The 15824-nt window shown below is 40.3% G+C and overlaps 1 protein-coding gene and 1 long non-coding RNA gene across 3 annotated transcripts in view; both read right to left on the bottom strand.

Moving 5' to 3' along the window:
• LOC147874508 (kelch-like protein 10) overlaps nucleotides 1-8374 on the bottom strand; it is a 51504-nt gene extending 43130 nt beyond the window's left edge. The window contains exon 1 of one of the 2 annotated variants that reach the window (XM_087345255.1): nucleotides 7936-8374. The gene's annotated coding sequence lies outside the window, so the exon portion shown is untranslated. Of the gene's footprint in view, nucleotides 1-7324; nucleotides 7455-7935 lie in introns of those variants that run through there. The other variant, XM_087345253.1, reaches the window with a different exon arrangement.
• A 1798-nt stretch (nucleotides 8375-10172) lies between these two features.
• Nucleotides 10173-15609, bottom strand: LOC147874509 (uncharacterized). Its single transcript, XR_015534202.1, has 2 exons — nucleotides 13976-15609; nucleotides 10173-10681 (listed from the first exon to the last, which is right to left on the bottom strand). It is a non-coding gene; the product is annotated as an uncharacterized LOC147874509 (long non-coding RNA).
• Nucleotides 15610-15824: the final 215 nt, after the last annotated feature.

Consider the following 15824-nt stretch of genomic DNA (forward strand, 5'->3'; position numbering starts at 1 on the left):
AACGCAACAACCCAGAAGACGGAAATCTTCAAATTACAAGTTACAAACAGGACATGGAGTTCCAAAGCTTCAACGTCTTCATTGTATGACCCCCCTTTGTCTCTCCGACTTGCATTTTCATTAAAGCATGCATCGATTTTTGAAAAGCTTCCAATCTCCCTGCCTTTTGTTCCTACGCTAAAACTTTAAGAGTTTCCGAGAGCAACTTCAGACGAAATAAACATCCGCTGAGTGACTCAAAAAATTCTCACCCCATTAAGAAAATCAGGAGTTTTGTGCAATGCTTAAAACTGTACAGCGCTGGACCCCATCCTGAGTCGCATCAGCCCACATCCTGTTTGTCACCATCCATCCTTCCATCTACGACTAGTTCTGCCGAATTACGTCTTCTGTTCAGGCTTTGCTACTGACTTTTGTTTTGTAGTGAGTTATTGTAAAGCTCCCGCAAAATCCCAGGCTGGTGGACAAATTTCCAGCCCGTGTGACCTCTTAATCAATATATTCAGAGCTTCATTCTGTTTCAATAGGTTACCTGATCCACGAGCAAACTGACGACGAAATGAAATTACAAGGCTTCTGCAAGTAATTACGAGGCCACACACGCCATAAAGGCTATTCCACTTATGCACTAAAGTTCTCGCTTTAATGCAAAATATTCAGTAATCATTAAAAAGCTAATGGTCGCTCAGTTAATAAGAAAATTTCCAAAAGTTCATTAGCATGCTCACAACAGCTCACCGATTGACTGTAACCAAAGACATATGAATACTACCCATATCATAACACCTCGCTTTATAAGAACTATTTTAATATTATCCTGTCATATATGCCGCCTGAATTAATTTGAAATGCAGGTGTAATTTTGCCCACGGTGACTGATTTTTGTGTGCGAGAACCTTGCACAGAGGTGGTTAAGCACAGAAGAAAACATTTTTTGGCTCGAATCGCTTAGTCTCAACGACACAATTTTTTGAAACTTATTTCTCGACTGATGGTGGACTTCTTTGCCTGTGTTCGCCCTTCATTTTCGTTTATACCCCAGTTCTTCTGCGTTTTCTCCTTTCTGTCCACCAACAAATTAAAGCAGTTCAACGTCAGTTCGTATCAAATCGACAAACGTCCGTCGCGCGGTACTAAGTTCCTCATTGAATTCGTATATGACATTTATTTTGTACATAAGTTTCTTTCAATTAATGTCATTTAAATAAACACGTTGGTAAATGTAAAAGGGTTTTGATGAAGAAGGTAAGTTCCTTCTTGTTTAACTGATAATGACAGAGGTGTTGAAGTAAACTGCGTTTCTCTGATTATTTTAACAACCCATCAAAACAAATAAATGATTTACTATTCTATTCAAGTTAGTAGCTGTTTTATAAAGGCACTTTACTTTGTAATGACTGACTAATCCGTTTCAGTGACCGACCCACCACAAAATGAATGTATTTTGTTACGTAAGGCCCATAACATATAAAGGAGAGCGAGAGAAGATATTCAAACGAAACTCCCGGAAATTAGCACGTGTTCCTATTAATTCGTAACAATTTGTTTTTATTGGTTTTAATCTGCAGTTATTTTTATTTTATTATATTTGTTATGTTATTTATGTTATTTATATTTTGCAGGATATTTTACACTGCAATGAACTCCTTTGCAACTTACCTGCATTTTACAATTGAGTAACATTCAAATGTATGAAACAAGAAATGCTTACGAGTATTTGATAAAGTTCGATACCACAGTACTTAGTTAACATTCGACTTACGATTAATTCATTATGTATATTTCCCAAAGAAAATGCAGGTATAATAGAAATATTAAGTTCAACTACTGCCATATATTTTCGGTTACGCCGATCACAAAATTAAGAAAAGCCGTTTCAGTGTGTCAACACTGCAATCCTCGTTGACAAGAATGGGCGATTTGATTCTGTAAAATTATGAAAAAGATGGCTTCCTTTCAATTAATTGTCTGCAATATTGACATATGTGTCATGTGACGATGATGCTGTTCTGGACAGTAAAACCATGAGTACTTGTAGGTAGATGCTGACGTTTCGTGTGTGTGTGTGTGTGCAGGTTAAATATTTACAACTTGCGTCGGTAAATAACGCACTTTCGAAACGCCCGTGTTCTCCTTGTGTGATATAAACACCTCTGAAACGTTATATTTGACAAATACGTCAGTGTGGGTCATTCAGTTGATTACCGACGATCAATTTTGAGGCTAAGTACCGAAATAGTTAACAAACCTGCTTCAATAATTTGTAGAAGAAAATAAATAAATAATAAATATTCTCCTTTCCACCTGAGTCCCTTCCTCAGAATGCCAGGCTACTTTATACTCACGGCTTCCTTGTTTCTCCTATTCATTATTTGCTTTCAAGTCTTCGAAAGCACAACTGAACTTTATAACAACATTTATTCAGTGTCGTGCCGTTTGAAAATGAGGGGAAAATATTTGTTATTTTGCAATTTATTTTAAGAAACTTGTCACGAAGCACCATTTTCAGCGCCCATCACACTGTCTAACGTTCCGGTCTTAACCGCTACGTTAAAAGGAGCTTGGACTCGAATCCGGCTCGAGGTATCGATACTCCATACACCGAAAATGTCACGACATGATGAGTCAAAATGCGTCGTTAACCTACTCCAGCCAGGTGGTAGCCGGCATAACGCTTGGCTGGATGAAGCTGGCTAATGATGCATTTCATCTAACCGGTTCTGCTTTGTTTCACTGTGTGTAGTACCACAGATGACAGATGCTAAGCAGACAAGTACGCTTTGTGCTTCAGTGAGCATCTGTGCAATCGTGAGGGAAATTTATCCCCGGATGTTAACTAAGCAAGGGGGCGTAGGTCTGCTGTAAGCGTTTTAAAATTGACCTTAAATGGAGGTGAGTGATTGACTCATAGTCCCAGCTGATTTGCTCCCAAGCACTAGACATCGTTACCCACGGGATAGGAGGTTGAACGGTCTGGAATTTGCGGCGAAGAAAAAGTATCTCTGCCGGATATCGAACTCCGTTCGTCCAGACCGTAGCCTAGACCCTTTAAGCTACTGACTGTTCGGTTTGCAATATTCGAATCGCTCTTTCCTTCAGGGGCATTACAACATCGTGTAGTAAATCAGGCCGAGAAAACATCTGGGCATCTCAAGTAGACCTGAAATTATATTTCACTTTTTGACCTGCGAAAATTTAATTAAATCTCGTGTTCTGCAACTTCCGCTAATAAACCTAGTTCGGAAATAAGTGTGAAATTAAACACGTTCAAAATTTTCACGCTAGCATTTCAACGGAGACAAAGTCTGTGCTTCAGGGTTTATAGAGACCGTACTGCTACTCGTACGTTGTAACACTTCGATTAAGCAGATTTAGTAATTAATTACCCTCCTCTTTACGCTAAAATTCAAGTGACACCAGAACCTACCTTTGGCACGCGCATTTAATTAATTTAACTGATATAAATAAACATGAAAAATGATCTGATTTTCATGATGACAATTTCAAGAAAGGCAAAAGTATCTGTTCGGAACAGAACTCTTCATTTCTACTGAGCGTCTAAAGACCTTACAGTTAATTGACTGTCACTAATTAGGACAGCGTTTATATTTTCCCGACATAAATTCATTACCAATAGTGTTATTACACTGAACATCAATTACTGTATATAAAAATTATGTTAGGTTACGTTAATTCAATTATTCTGACTTCTACACCCACGTCGTATTTAGAAGTTAATAGCCGCATGACTGTTCAAGATATTTACCGCCTTCAGGATTCCCAAATGTTCATTAATATGTTGGCGTCACTTTGCCAGTAGACTCCACTCTGAGCGTAGTTCACACCCTCACGAACTTCTTTATGCCCCATTTTAATATTGTTCACCTCATCTACAAGTACCGCCAAAATTTTCGTTCTGCGTTATTGAAATTTCTGTTCAAAATCGTTATATTGTGTCAACTACCATACTTTATCTTGTCAAGTCATATTTACAATATTCAAAGTTCTTTGTTCATTTATTTCTACAGTAAGAGACAGGAACTTCATCAAGTAAACAGTCCGTTAGGAGTTAAAATTCTACAACGGTACATTTCCTCCGAGTTTTATTTATGAGTTGTGGAATTTGTTGCCATGTTCAGGGCAGTTCTAATTTGAACACGTATGTCACATGAATGATGTATAATATTTACCTGGAATTCGTCTTGCAAAAAATATTAGTCATGTGCACATTAGTCTCTCCTACAAAAGTGTCTACATATTACGTGTCCCTGAATTTTCAGCTTACGACAAATTTAAGACACCTACAGATAGCGGTTAAAACGCTGGCCTTGGAATCCTGGGGTCTCGGGTTCGATTCCCGGCGGTGCCGGAATTTATAACTTGTGTTGGGCAAGGCCGTGGTCTAGGCAACACGGAGTTTTCCTCCGTGGCATCCCAACAATTACTCCATTCACACACAGAAGAAGGCAATGGCAAACCACTTCTGGATCATCTGCCAAGAACGTATATGAACAGGTCCCAGTCCGAGAAAAGGATGGAAGGATCCTGTTCATATGGACCTGTCGTCAGACAAAACACTAAATAATAATAATATCATCCTCCTCAGTTCATGCTCTATTAATCAAGTGTTCGTTTGAGAACGCACGCTGTCTTTCGATAATGATTTCTGCTTGTTATTAGCTTGAGTTTTGGGTTCACTATATGAGGTCGGCTTTGAAGAATAGGTCACTCGTAACTTTCTGCTGAGAACTGGGGAAATTCAATGTGGAAATTTTTATAAATAGTGTAAACAAAAATTAACATCCGATATCCTTCGTATTCAGTGAGATAATATCGACATTGACAATAGTGATGGTGCTAATGCTTATATAATAAGATTATAATATCCAAATCGAAAAATGTCTAGAGGATTTCGTAAACGAATCTGCACAAGAAAGAAATGTTTTTGATCGTGCGGATTCAACAGCAGTCGGCAAGAAAACGTTATTAAGATAATAATTGTGAAATGAAATCGCAAAATGCCGGAAGGTGATTCTTCTGGTGACCGTTGACAGGGCAAGACACGTGAGCCCCTGATGACGTGGGCCTTCGACCAAGAATGAGATTATTTTGATTGGAGTAGCTGTTCGGTATTAAAATACTGCACTGCACAGAATAATAATTTCTTCTTTCCGTTTAATTATTTAGCCTAAACACGAATTCGAAAAGATTTTCACTAAATTTAAGCCCGAGAGTCGCGGCCTAGCAATACGTACTCCTGCTTCGTGTCCCGGAGGACCCAGATTCATGGTTTCGACCACAAGACCGAATATCATGTGACTTCCCTTCACCCCTCAAGCACAGCGCTGTTGTAGAAACTTCAACTACACCAAACAATATTTACAAACTTTAATTCCATGTATATCTTGTACGACGATACATTTTACGAACATAAGTTGAAGTAATATTTGAGTTTAATTTTATTGTGGACCAATGCGGACTAAGAGGTGCTCCCGGAAAATGTTTAATGTAGATTCTGCGTTACGGAATTTCGGGCAAGCGAACAGGTACAGAATTTACCTTGCCATCATATTCCAATTTATAAAAGGCTCGTGATATGTACAAATGTTCCACAGGCTACAAGCGGACTGAAGACATCTTGCGTTATGGGGGCTGGAAAAATTTGCGTGAACAGAAGGTTCACGCATGTCCTGGTGGTCAAAGCAAGAAGGATAAGATTGGTGAAACATGTAGCACACATTGGAAACATTAGAAAATTTTCGTCAAAAATCCCAAAACAGAGAAAGCCACTTGTAACACCTAGATGTAGATTGGGTGATAATATTAACACGAATCATTAAATAATATTATTAAGCTGTAGACTACAATTACTTTTCTTGGATTAGGTACCCGTGGCGGGTTCATAAATATTGAACCTTGGTGTTCCAAGACAAGCGGGTGAGTTCTTGACCACTCGAGTGGCTAATGACTTCTTTGTCGGATCGTCTATAATAGTGGTATTCAACCTTTTTTGTTCGCGTACCCCCAGATATAATTTCTCTTTAACTTTGTACCCCCAAAGTTGTTGGTGTATAATTCAAGTAATACATAGTATATAATCTCCCAAATCGAATGTCCTCACGCCCGGTTCTCCTGTGGCTAACCCTAAATCTGGCCCTGATTATTCAATGTTTATCATAAAATAATATATATATTTAAATTTCACGTACCCCCTAAGATCTCTTCGCGTAACCCCGGGGGTACGCGTACCCCAGGTTGAATATAACAAAGTAAAGCAGTCCCGCTACACGCCAAGTTGGCGCTTGGCGGGAGAGTGGTATAGCTCCTACTCATTCTTAACCTTTAACCATTAGATGGGGGTGAGTGGTCAGCATCACGCCCCGGCCGCGATTTACCTCCGGATAGGAGGCTGGGTGGGCCCCAGAGCAGGTACGGGCGCAGAGGCTAGACGAAAAATCCTCTGCCCTCGTCGGGGTTCGAACCCCAGTCGTCCAGCCTGTAGCTAGTCACAATAATGGCTTAGCTATTCCGACTCATATGTACCGCCATACGATTAGATAACTAATTTGGTGGAAGAAGTGTGCTCGCTGGTGCAGCCACGTGACATACTGTAGCCTATCCACGATGTTTGAATTCGAATGAGATGAGAGGGTTTAATAATAAACGCAGTGCAGTGAAGTGGAGACGTCTGTCTGATAGCAGCTGACAGAGCTCCCTTGTGTTTGGAGTAAGGAATTTCTGCTACTGGTACGAGTGCACAGGCGAGCCAACTGGCACCGGCGATCAGTCGGAAGAGAGAATGCCAGTGTTGTAACAATTATAATGGGATTCAAAGAATTTGACTGTCGGACGAAGAACATGGAGACTGAATTCTAACTGAAGAATGCAAGTACTTTCTTTGTATTTATCACCCGATGTACCTTTAAGGCAATAAATACTCCTCATTGTACGCATTTTGTACTCCGAACAAGGAAACAGACTTAAATAATTACATCCAAAAGTGATAGTTTAATATTATATAAAGTAAAGTAATAACTTCTCAACGTCTGCACAGTATATTTAGCGTGTTAGATCAAAGTTAAATGACATTATCTCCTAAGCATATTTTAATATTATAAACTCATCTGTTCCTCCTTTTGCAAACTGGACTCTCAATAACCCAGAAGACGTTCAATAAATGAAAGACTAATTCCTTTGTTGTTTTGATGCCTTTTGCAATTATTCGTACAAAAGGAGAAAACAGGCTGAAAATATACCGGTCGGTATTACACACTCGTAACCAAGTCCGGAAAACTTGTCAACAATAATAAACAAATCATCATACCTGATCGATTGAAAAGACGGCTTCTGACAGGCTAAAACCCTGCTTACGTCGTAAACAGAAGTCTCGTTATTGAAAACAGAAGACGCACGACACAGTACGTTCCTCTTGCTCCAACCGCATCGAACCTTGTGGCTAGAGAAACCGGAAATAAGCGAGGGTAGGACTGGGCGTCACGTGACCTACTACGTGAGTGTGCAGTGCTTGATAACGAAAATCAGAAATAATACAGATTTGGCAACTGAGCTACCGAATATACGATGCGATCCGCGTTACAACAAATCGCGCATGGCTCAGTAATTTCAAGTGCTTCTTCTAGAACAATTTCAAGGTAACGACACGTTCTTCTCCGCCGATGATTTGTCCAAGTTGTAAAGTTAAAATCCAACGTTTCGGATAGGGCAAATTTACTGTTATGATGTGATACTGGGAACGACCCGTTCTTCAAGTGCCTGAGCACTGCGGGTCCCAACCTTTCGTTGGCTTGATCTATAGACATTTTGGTAGGACTCCTTGGTCGAGGGATTAGCCCATCTCGTCCTGCTTAATAACACAGATGACCTCAATTTGCATAAATGTTGATGTATCTGTATGTATTTTCAAAAGGAGCTTACCGTCATGATGTGCAGGCGAGAAGCTTCGTTTGAAGTTCCTCTTTTTAGAAACGAGACATTGTTTTGAGAGCCACAGAGGCCTACATGTTTGGCACTGACTAACGCTGTAAAGCGTGACGTATTGACATAGCCCCGTGCCTACCCGATCAGTTTGCACTTCTGTTCAGACCACACATGCACGTTTAATCTCCAGCCTGCGGTGGAAACGTAGATCAGAAATCAGCTATCCTCTCTGCTATTAGCTCTTCAGCAGTGTTTAATAGGTCGCACTGACCCGGTGTCCTACGTGAGCGATTAAATGCGAGCGGTGCGAGTTGCGTGGGTGAAGCGGAAATATCAAACTGGCTGTTTGTGTGGCGCTGTCCTAGGTTACAGCGAAGCGGTCGGCGGCCAAAGTCCGAGATCAAATATTTTGATATTTTCGCGCAGGTCGCTGCGCTGGCCACTAAGGCGCATGCGCAAGGAAGCTCTGACTGTGCAGTACAGGGAAGCTAGCAACGCTGCGATGGTGACTTTCATCCGCTCTAAGAGGGAGGGGGGGTTGAAGTCCTTAAAAGACCCTGAGCATGCAAAATGGGGATAACTGCCACAGTGAGAACAGATACGCCCTCACAAGGACATGATTACGCAGCAACCGAATAACGAAATAGGCTAAAAGAGAATTCCCGTGTAGATTACGTTAGAGTGCAGTCATTCGCTCTTTGTCGTCAAATGTTCGTGTTTTTAGTGTCAGATTACAGGAGACTAAGAAATTTTGGGCTGCAACGGTAGAATAGAACTGAATATGCAATTTGCAAAATCACACGAGATAACTTATAGAGAGAACTGAGATACTGCTACCATGGTAACACCAGATGTAAATAAATACACCTTTTCCCACATCAGTCCATGTCCTCACTGCGCTTCAACAGCCTTTTATGACATCTGTTTCCTAATGAAACAACATGAGTCGTGGACTCTTGTCATTTGTCTTCTGGATGACAATTTAGGCTCTGTCCCGTAAATAACCCGCTAAGGCCCACTACGATTTAAATTGGCCACCTTAGCAGTGGAAAAACACTTTCCCATAAGTTACGTAGTGTTTCTTCAACATTTCGAGAGGGCCAGTAAAAACAACATTAGTCCAAAAATTTATTTAGTTTGTAACTCTAGATGTAAAAGATGTTGGTGAACTAACTGCATTAAAAATTATGTTATTTCCGTTTATTCGCTGTTAAAAGTAAACAAAGCGAAAGAGGAATAGCTTCCTAGCATGCCTTCTTTTTATTTCTTTACGTGAATGTCGTGGACTTGTGTGGTTTCCATCGGAACTACCTTCCACTAGAAGTTTATCGAAATGACAATTCTGTTTTCACGAACAGAACACATTATTACATTTGCAAATCACCGCCGCTGAGAAAGATGTAAGCCTCACTCAAAAACTATTATGGGTTCTCCTAACAGTTATGTCTGTTCATAATGAAAAAGAAATGCCAATTAAACCTTTGCGAAATCTTTCGACGGAAAAAGACTATGAAAATATATGCAACAACCTGGATTAAACTTTATTTAATGGATTGCCTGAAAACAGTAAACTGTAATATTATGGTAATTCTTTTCTAAGCTTCAAGTGTATTTTCGCGCTTATAACGAAGGTATGAAGTACCTCTGAAACGTCGATAAACCTCCACCAGACTACTAAACTCAGAAGACAGTTATCCTTTTTATAAGCTGATTAAGGTGTGTCAAAGTTTAGTTCGAATGTTCAGTTGTAAAATATCTCGACATGCAGATCTGAGTTCTAATTCCACATTAATTCACCTTTAGAACATTATACACGACCAATAAAAAGAATTTCGAAACGTTAAATTTTCGACAAAGACGTACTTTCAGTGTAACGTCGTGTAAAATTATTACACAACGTTAAACTTTAGAACTGAATCAGTGACGTTATATTTATGAGGTCAATAACCTTTTCGTGGGTGTAGTGTCTGTCTGTGAGATGGCTTTATTGTGGAGGATTCCCCACACACTTTCACGGCTAGTTGGGGATTCCCACATCCTGGAAATGCCACACCCAAAGACTTTCGTAGGCATTTACGTAACATGTAAAGAGTCCGTTGTTTAGAAGGATTTCAGGAGACCAACAGCTGCAGTTTTGCATATTTTGGTTATATTCCATTGAAAGGTCGAGGCAAAAGGAATAATATACGAAACAAAGAAATCATTAATGGAAAACACAAATAGGCTAGACATAATGACACTAAGAATGACCACATTTATTTCAAAAATAAAATACATCAACTTACATAAATAACATGTCTGAATCTGTGTGCACATTTAGGATGTGCCGTGTAGTCCGGTACAAGTTTACCCAAGTTTTAGGGGCAAACCCTGCTTCATCATGGGGCTCTCATGATAGAGGGGGCAAGGACCACACGGCGCAAGGGCCTAAAAGAAAGTCAGTTAACTTATGTGTTTACGTTTTACCAACAGATCAAAGTGACATCTATAGAGTCGACGACGACTTCACAGAGTGTACAAATCTTTGACGGAAAAAGAAATATATACAAAAGCCTATTTCACTAAACATCAAATTCGAGATATGTACAATATTTCAATGGAAATAGTGGGTATTGTGCGTGATGACGCAGCTATGAGGACACTCTACGCCCCTCTTAGTTCACGGGTCTGTGAATTTCTACGACGACGCCTCCAGCGACCGGGAGACACCAAGTCGAAGACGGAGATCGCGTTTGAAACTCTTCTGTAACAAAGCAAAATTAGTTAAATTACGATTAGTGACAGATTTTTGTTTATGATAATATAAAATGTGATACGGAGACAGCGTTTACAGCTCAATAGTAGAAATACGATGTGTGCACTGCAAGTCATTCCTTAAAATGTCTTCTATTTTTAATGAATAAAATGCGATCTAATAACGTAATTGTGAATGCGGATGATTACTGTACCAACTTAAGTCTCATAACTAAGTCATAAAACCAATGTTCATCGCCAACTCTTTTGTATTCTATGAACTCTGGTAGCCCTGATTTAGTTCGAGGTTTTACTCAGTTCATTTCGAAAATGTTGAAATATTATCCTAAAATATGCTACAAATGTCCCTACATTCAACGGAAAGTAACTTTAGCTGTTTAAAAAATGTTGTTTAATAACCAAGCAATCGATTACATTTGCCGGTCATATTTGATAAGCTGTCCATTGTTTTAATACAGAGCAGGCGAAGACCTTGAACGTGTCCCATTGCCACAGCAACGCTCCCAAGCGGCCTGCTTGTAAGTAAACCTACGCACAGAAACGCGAAGCTAGCAGTTTGGAGGTTAAGTGGTTAAAACATGGAATACTAACCGGTTTTCTTTCCAACCCCAAAACCACATCTGCAAATTAAATTAAATTTCTTCAAAATACCCCTGGGAATACATCCGGTACTTCAGTTCTTGAAATAAAATTCTTTCGTAACGATTGGGACATTTATATGCGAAGAACTTTAAAATCCTGAATACTTCCCCATATTTTATTTGGTAATATAATTAATGAGGGCCAGACAGGCGGGCGAATGTGTCAGGTGAAAATGTATATAAAATTTCTGGGTTACAATCTAAAAGCAAGAGACCATTGGGAGGGTTCTGGTGTACTTGTGAGAAAGCTAAAATCGATTGTGGGCCTTGCATTGGAACAGGGAGCGTTCCATTGAAAGCCAAGAATATCTTGACTAGCTGAGCTCACTGTCAGTCTCTCAAGGATTCTGCCCCACGGAGGCCTAATGTTAAAAATGAATATAGTGAATTATTCATGTGGCTGAAACTTAAATGTTTAATTGACGAGTAAAAAACTACACCTCAAATGAAATAATGTATTCAATATTATTTTAAGTACAACAAATGTCAAATAATACTCTGAAAAAATTTGAGTTCTGATAGCAGAATGTTTGTGTAATAATTCATTGTATGCGTATTACTAATAATGTTATTCTAGCTATATTATTGATAATTTAAATGCATGAAACATTATTTACCTGTTTTGTGGACCTTCGTATTTTTTAGCTGAAACAAATTAATTAGTCGGGGTATTCCATTTTATCGTAAGAGGAATTAGCACGATGTAAATTAGATACAATTAAATGAATAGCAGCTTTGTGATATATTCCAGTTCCTTGTAATTATAAGGTAAGTGAATTACGTAGGAGGAATTAAACACTCGTTCACGGAGAGACACAGAAACGTATTTTTCTCTGCGGAAGGGGGGGGGGGGTTGAATTTAAATGAAATTTCTCAGAAATTTGGTGCACAGATCGGAGAAGAATATGAAATGCTAACTGTAAAACTCCGATAAAAGCACGAGCCAAGAAGGGGTCTCCATTCGCATAATTAAATGCGATAACAGTTTCGGTAACGACTACACGATGATGGCAGAAACTTCACAATGCGAAACTTTATAATTTGTGCCCTACTCGTTTAACATAAGACATCTGTAAGGTTTAGCGCCATGAAAAGAAAAATGTACAATGGAGTCCGTTCTTAGGCAAATTCTACAGGTTTCCTTCTTCCAACGCTGGAAGCATGAGGAACTTCAAATATGTGAAGAGACACGTGCCAACTTATTTCGTCGTATGTGGTGGTCTAGCGGTTAGAACGCTGTCCTTGTAATCCTGGGGTCTCGTGTTCGATTCCCGGCGGTGCCCGAATTTATACCTTGTGTTGGGCAAGGCCGTGGTCTAGGCAACACGGAGTTTTCCTCCGTGGCATACCTACAATTACTCCATTCACACACAGAAGAAGGCAATGGCAAACCACTTCTGGATCATCTGCCAAGAACGTATATGAACAGGTCCCAGTCCGAGAAAAGGATGGAAGGATCCTGTTCATATGGACCTGTCGTCAGACAGAACACTAAAAGAAATAATAAAATAAGATCGCACGTCTACGATGTTTTATTGTCTCCTCCGATGGATTAGAACGTGATCAATTTGATTATGGGTCATCACGTCACTGGAAGTCCAAATGTGTTTATGGACATCATGTTGTGGGAATTTTGTGATTTTGACAATCACATATTTGGATGTGGCAAAGTTCACTAATCTCACCTCACCCCATTGTCATTACCAAATTCATGTAAATTCTCACTCTCTATATTTGGTCTAGAAATATCCTCCCGATCAATTTTGGCTGAATTTTTATGCGGTATCTAATAAACTGTAGAAATAAACGCTCTAATTCTCCATAAAAAGATGTCTTTTACATTTTCATCCTGATCTTCAGTTTGTGCATGCACATTTCAAAGAATAATGTCACACCATCGACCACGAATGATTAAGTCATTAATAAATTCTTTAATTTCAAATTTTTTAACTGCCGGCTGAAGACCTCTTTTCACCAAAAAAAACAGTTCCCAGGCCGTGGTTCTTATTCTCTTTTCCATGGTGTAATCAGGCCACCCAACTCCTGCATTCCTACAACATTCAAACTACATTTCCCTACTTCCATAGCTAATATAACCCACGCCCCTGTTCTATATAGGCTCCTCACGTTCCACGTTCCAATTCTCAGGCTCTATAAAACACGGCCTACGTCGTAATTCCATAAAATCCATCCTAATCCAAGGCTTTGATGTTGTTTTCGTAACATTTTTACTGCGAAGGGTTGTTAGCCCTACACCCAACCCCCAAATTAGAAGACCATCCCTTATCGGCTGTCCGCGACTGCTTATTCAATACATTCGCAGCTAACCTCCGTAACTGGAGGACGCGCCTTGCCTTGGTGTCAGGGACCCACCGAAAATTCACAGTTAAGTTTTTATTTACATTTCGCGGATTCCAACTTTAAAGGTTCTTATAAACTTATAAAATAGTGTTGTCGCGCACGACTGTTATTTGTATTGCTTTTTATAGGTGCGAAACCCACTGACGCGGCGCGGTTATACTGTGCTTGCCGCGCGTAGTCGCCTTGTGAAAGTCGCGAGTTAATAAACCGCGAGCGACTAGTCGCGCCAGTGGGTCCCTAGCCTAAAGCACTTTCAGACATTGAATGTGGCTGTTTCCTACCTCAGAGGATTGACAATTTCCCGCTGTCTCTCAACAGCGATGGCTGTGACGGTGAAGGCCGCCACGTGGACGAACGGAGTGAATGAGCAACGTGACGTGGGGCAGGTTCCATTGTTGGAACAGCGCATTCTGAATCTGTGGAAACAAACGAATACGAAACTGCCCCCTGAGGGCAAATATGTAAAATATTCACCCACAACTACTCTGCGGCGAAAAAACATGAAAAATTCAATACACCTCACAAAAACGTATCCGAATCTTAATAATTCAAAGACAGTAAGATAAAAAGGACAGACACGTCCATTTATTTCATGGATGTGAGAAATACATCTGACCGAAGACACCTACAATTTAACAAGGAACAGCCAGACCTGTAAATCGAAATATATCTCAGTGTCATGTCAGGATAATGTGGAGAATGTCGACAAAAAGCCCCATTAATTATTTCATAACGATACCACAGATATAATTTAAATCATATTAAACTGCCTGTATCCTTAATGAATTGCAATTACGCTTAGTTCTTATTTTTTTTAAAAAAAATTCAAGTGTAATATTAAGTCGCGTCGAATAATACAATCATCGACATACTAGAAGGGATTCTGGAGAAATTCGTTTTTACCTAATTTAAGGTGCTATTCCGACATGTCAGGAGTAACTGAGAAAAACCGTGGAAAGCAGAGTCTGGATAGACGGTCTCAGGGGTTTACGTATTCACCAACCCCGTCCAACAACTTGATCCAGCGCACTGAGGCCCTTCACAAAGAAATCCTGGCGGAACACCTTTAACCAGGTCGTCACTGCACCTATAACACTCATTCACACAAAACAACAACGGCGTTTAGAGGAACCCGTGGTCGCCCTCGGTGGACTAGTGGTTTGCGTGCTCGCCACTGGACCCAAGGTGCGCCCTACCGGCGATCGTGGCAACACCCAGAGACCGGGAGGTGGTACGGCCGTAGGATTACAGAGGTTAAAACCAAAATAATATAAAAGCAGTTCCAAATAATCAAAATATATTAAAAGTATAAATTAAAAAGTACATACCGAGTGAAGTCAAGTAACGAAACCAACAGCCAAACAAAACTCACTCTGCCTGGGATACCGACCAGCAACTTTCGACATATCCAAAACCGAACGCAAGACTAGACGTAGCTCACAACAGGCAGGAAAATGCTGTCTTCAGGCCCTCTCTCTCCGGCGGCGGACACACACAGACTGCCCGTCGCACTGACTCGTAATGGCATCGTAGCCAGCGGCTCCAAAGATCGCGGAGATGCGGGAGATATGTCACTCCGAGCCACGAGGCATGGCTCAGAGGTCGATTAATTTTTAAGGGTGATAAAAATCCGTAGCACAACTTCCTTCGGAGGTGGAAGTAAAGCGGCCGGTCCCATTTCGTAGATTTACGGCGTGTAAAAGAACCTTACGAGATGTTTCGTAAGCAAAATTCTAGCGGCCATTTCTCGCCCAAAAAGTCTCCTGGTTAACTGGTAGATGGCTCTAGCAGTCAAGTCAGGATTGAGTAGAAATTGTGCATAGACAGTAGGCTAGTCACTCACTACTCATAAATGCACGCTTCAAGACTAAGAAACCTCCGGAAGGAGGCTGCGATGACCCCCTATTTTGTTAAGCTACTAATAGACAGACAGAAAGGACCCGGGCTGTTGCTTGTGGTGACGCGCGCTGTCGTGAAGCAAGGTCACGCTTTTTGGAGTCTATCCTGCCATCTTTTGACGAACAGCTTCACACATCCATCCATTTCGCACTCATCACCTCTATTTTTTAACGGCGTTCTTAAGTTTAAGCTAGTAGGAGAATAGCAAAGTACGATTAATTCAGCGGTCAC

This window comes from Zootermopsis nevadensis, unplaced genomic scaffold, assembly GCF_977971745.1.
Source record: "Zootermopsis nevadensis isolate Lab colony 2312 unplaced genomic scaffold, Znev_1.0 Znev_ptg000008l, whole genome shotgun sequence".
Lineage (NCBI taxonomy): Eukaryota > Metazoa > Arthropoda > Insecta > Blattodea > Termopsidae > Zootermopsis > Zootermopsis nevadensis.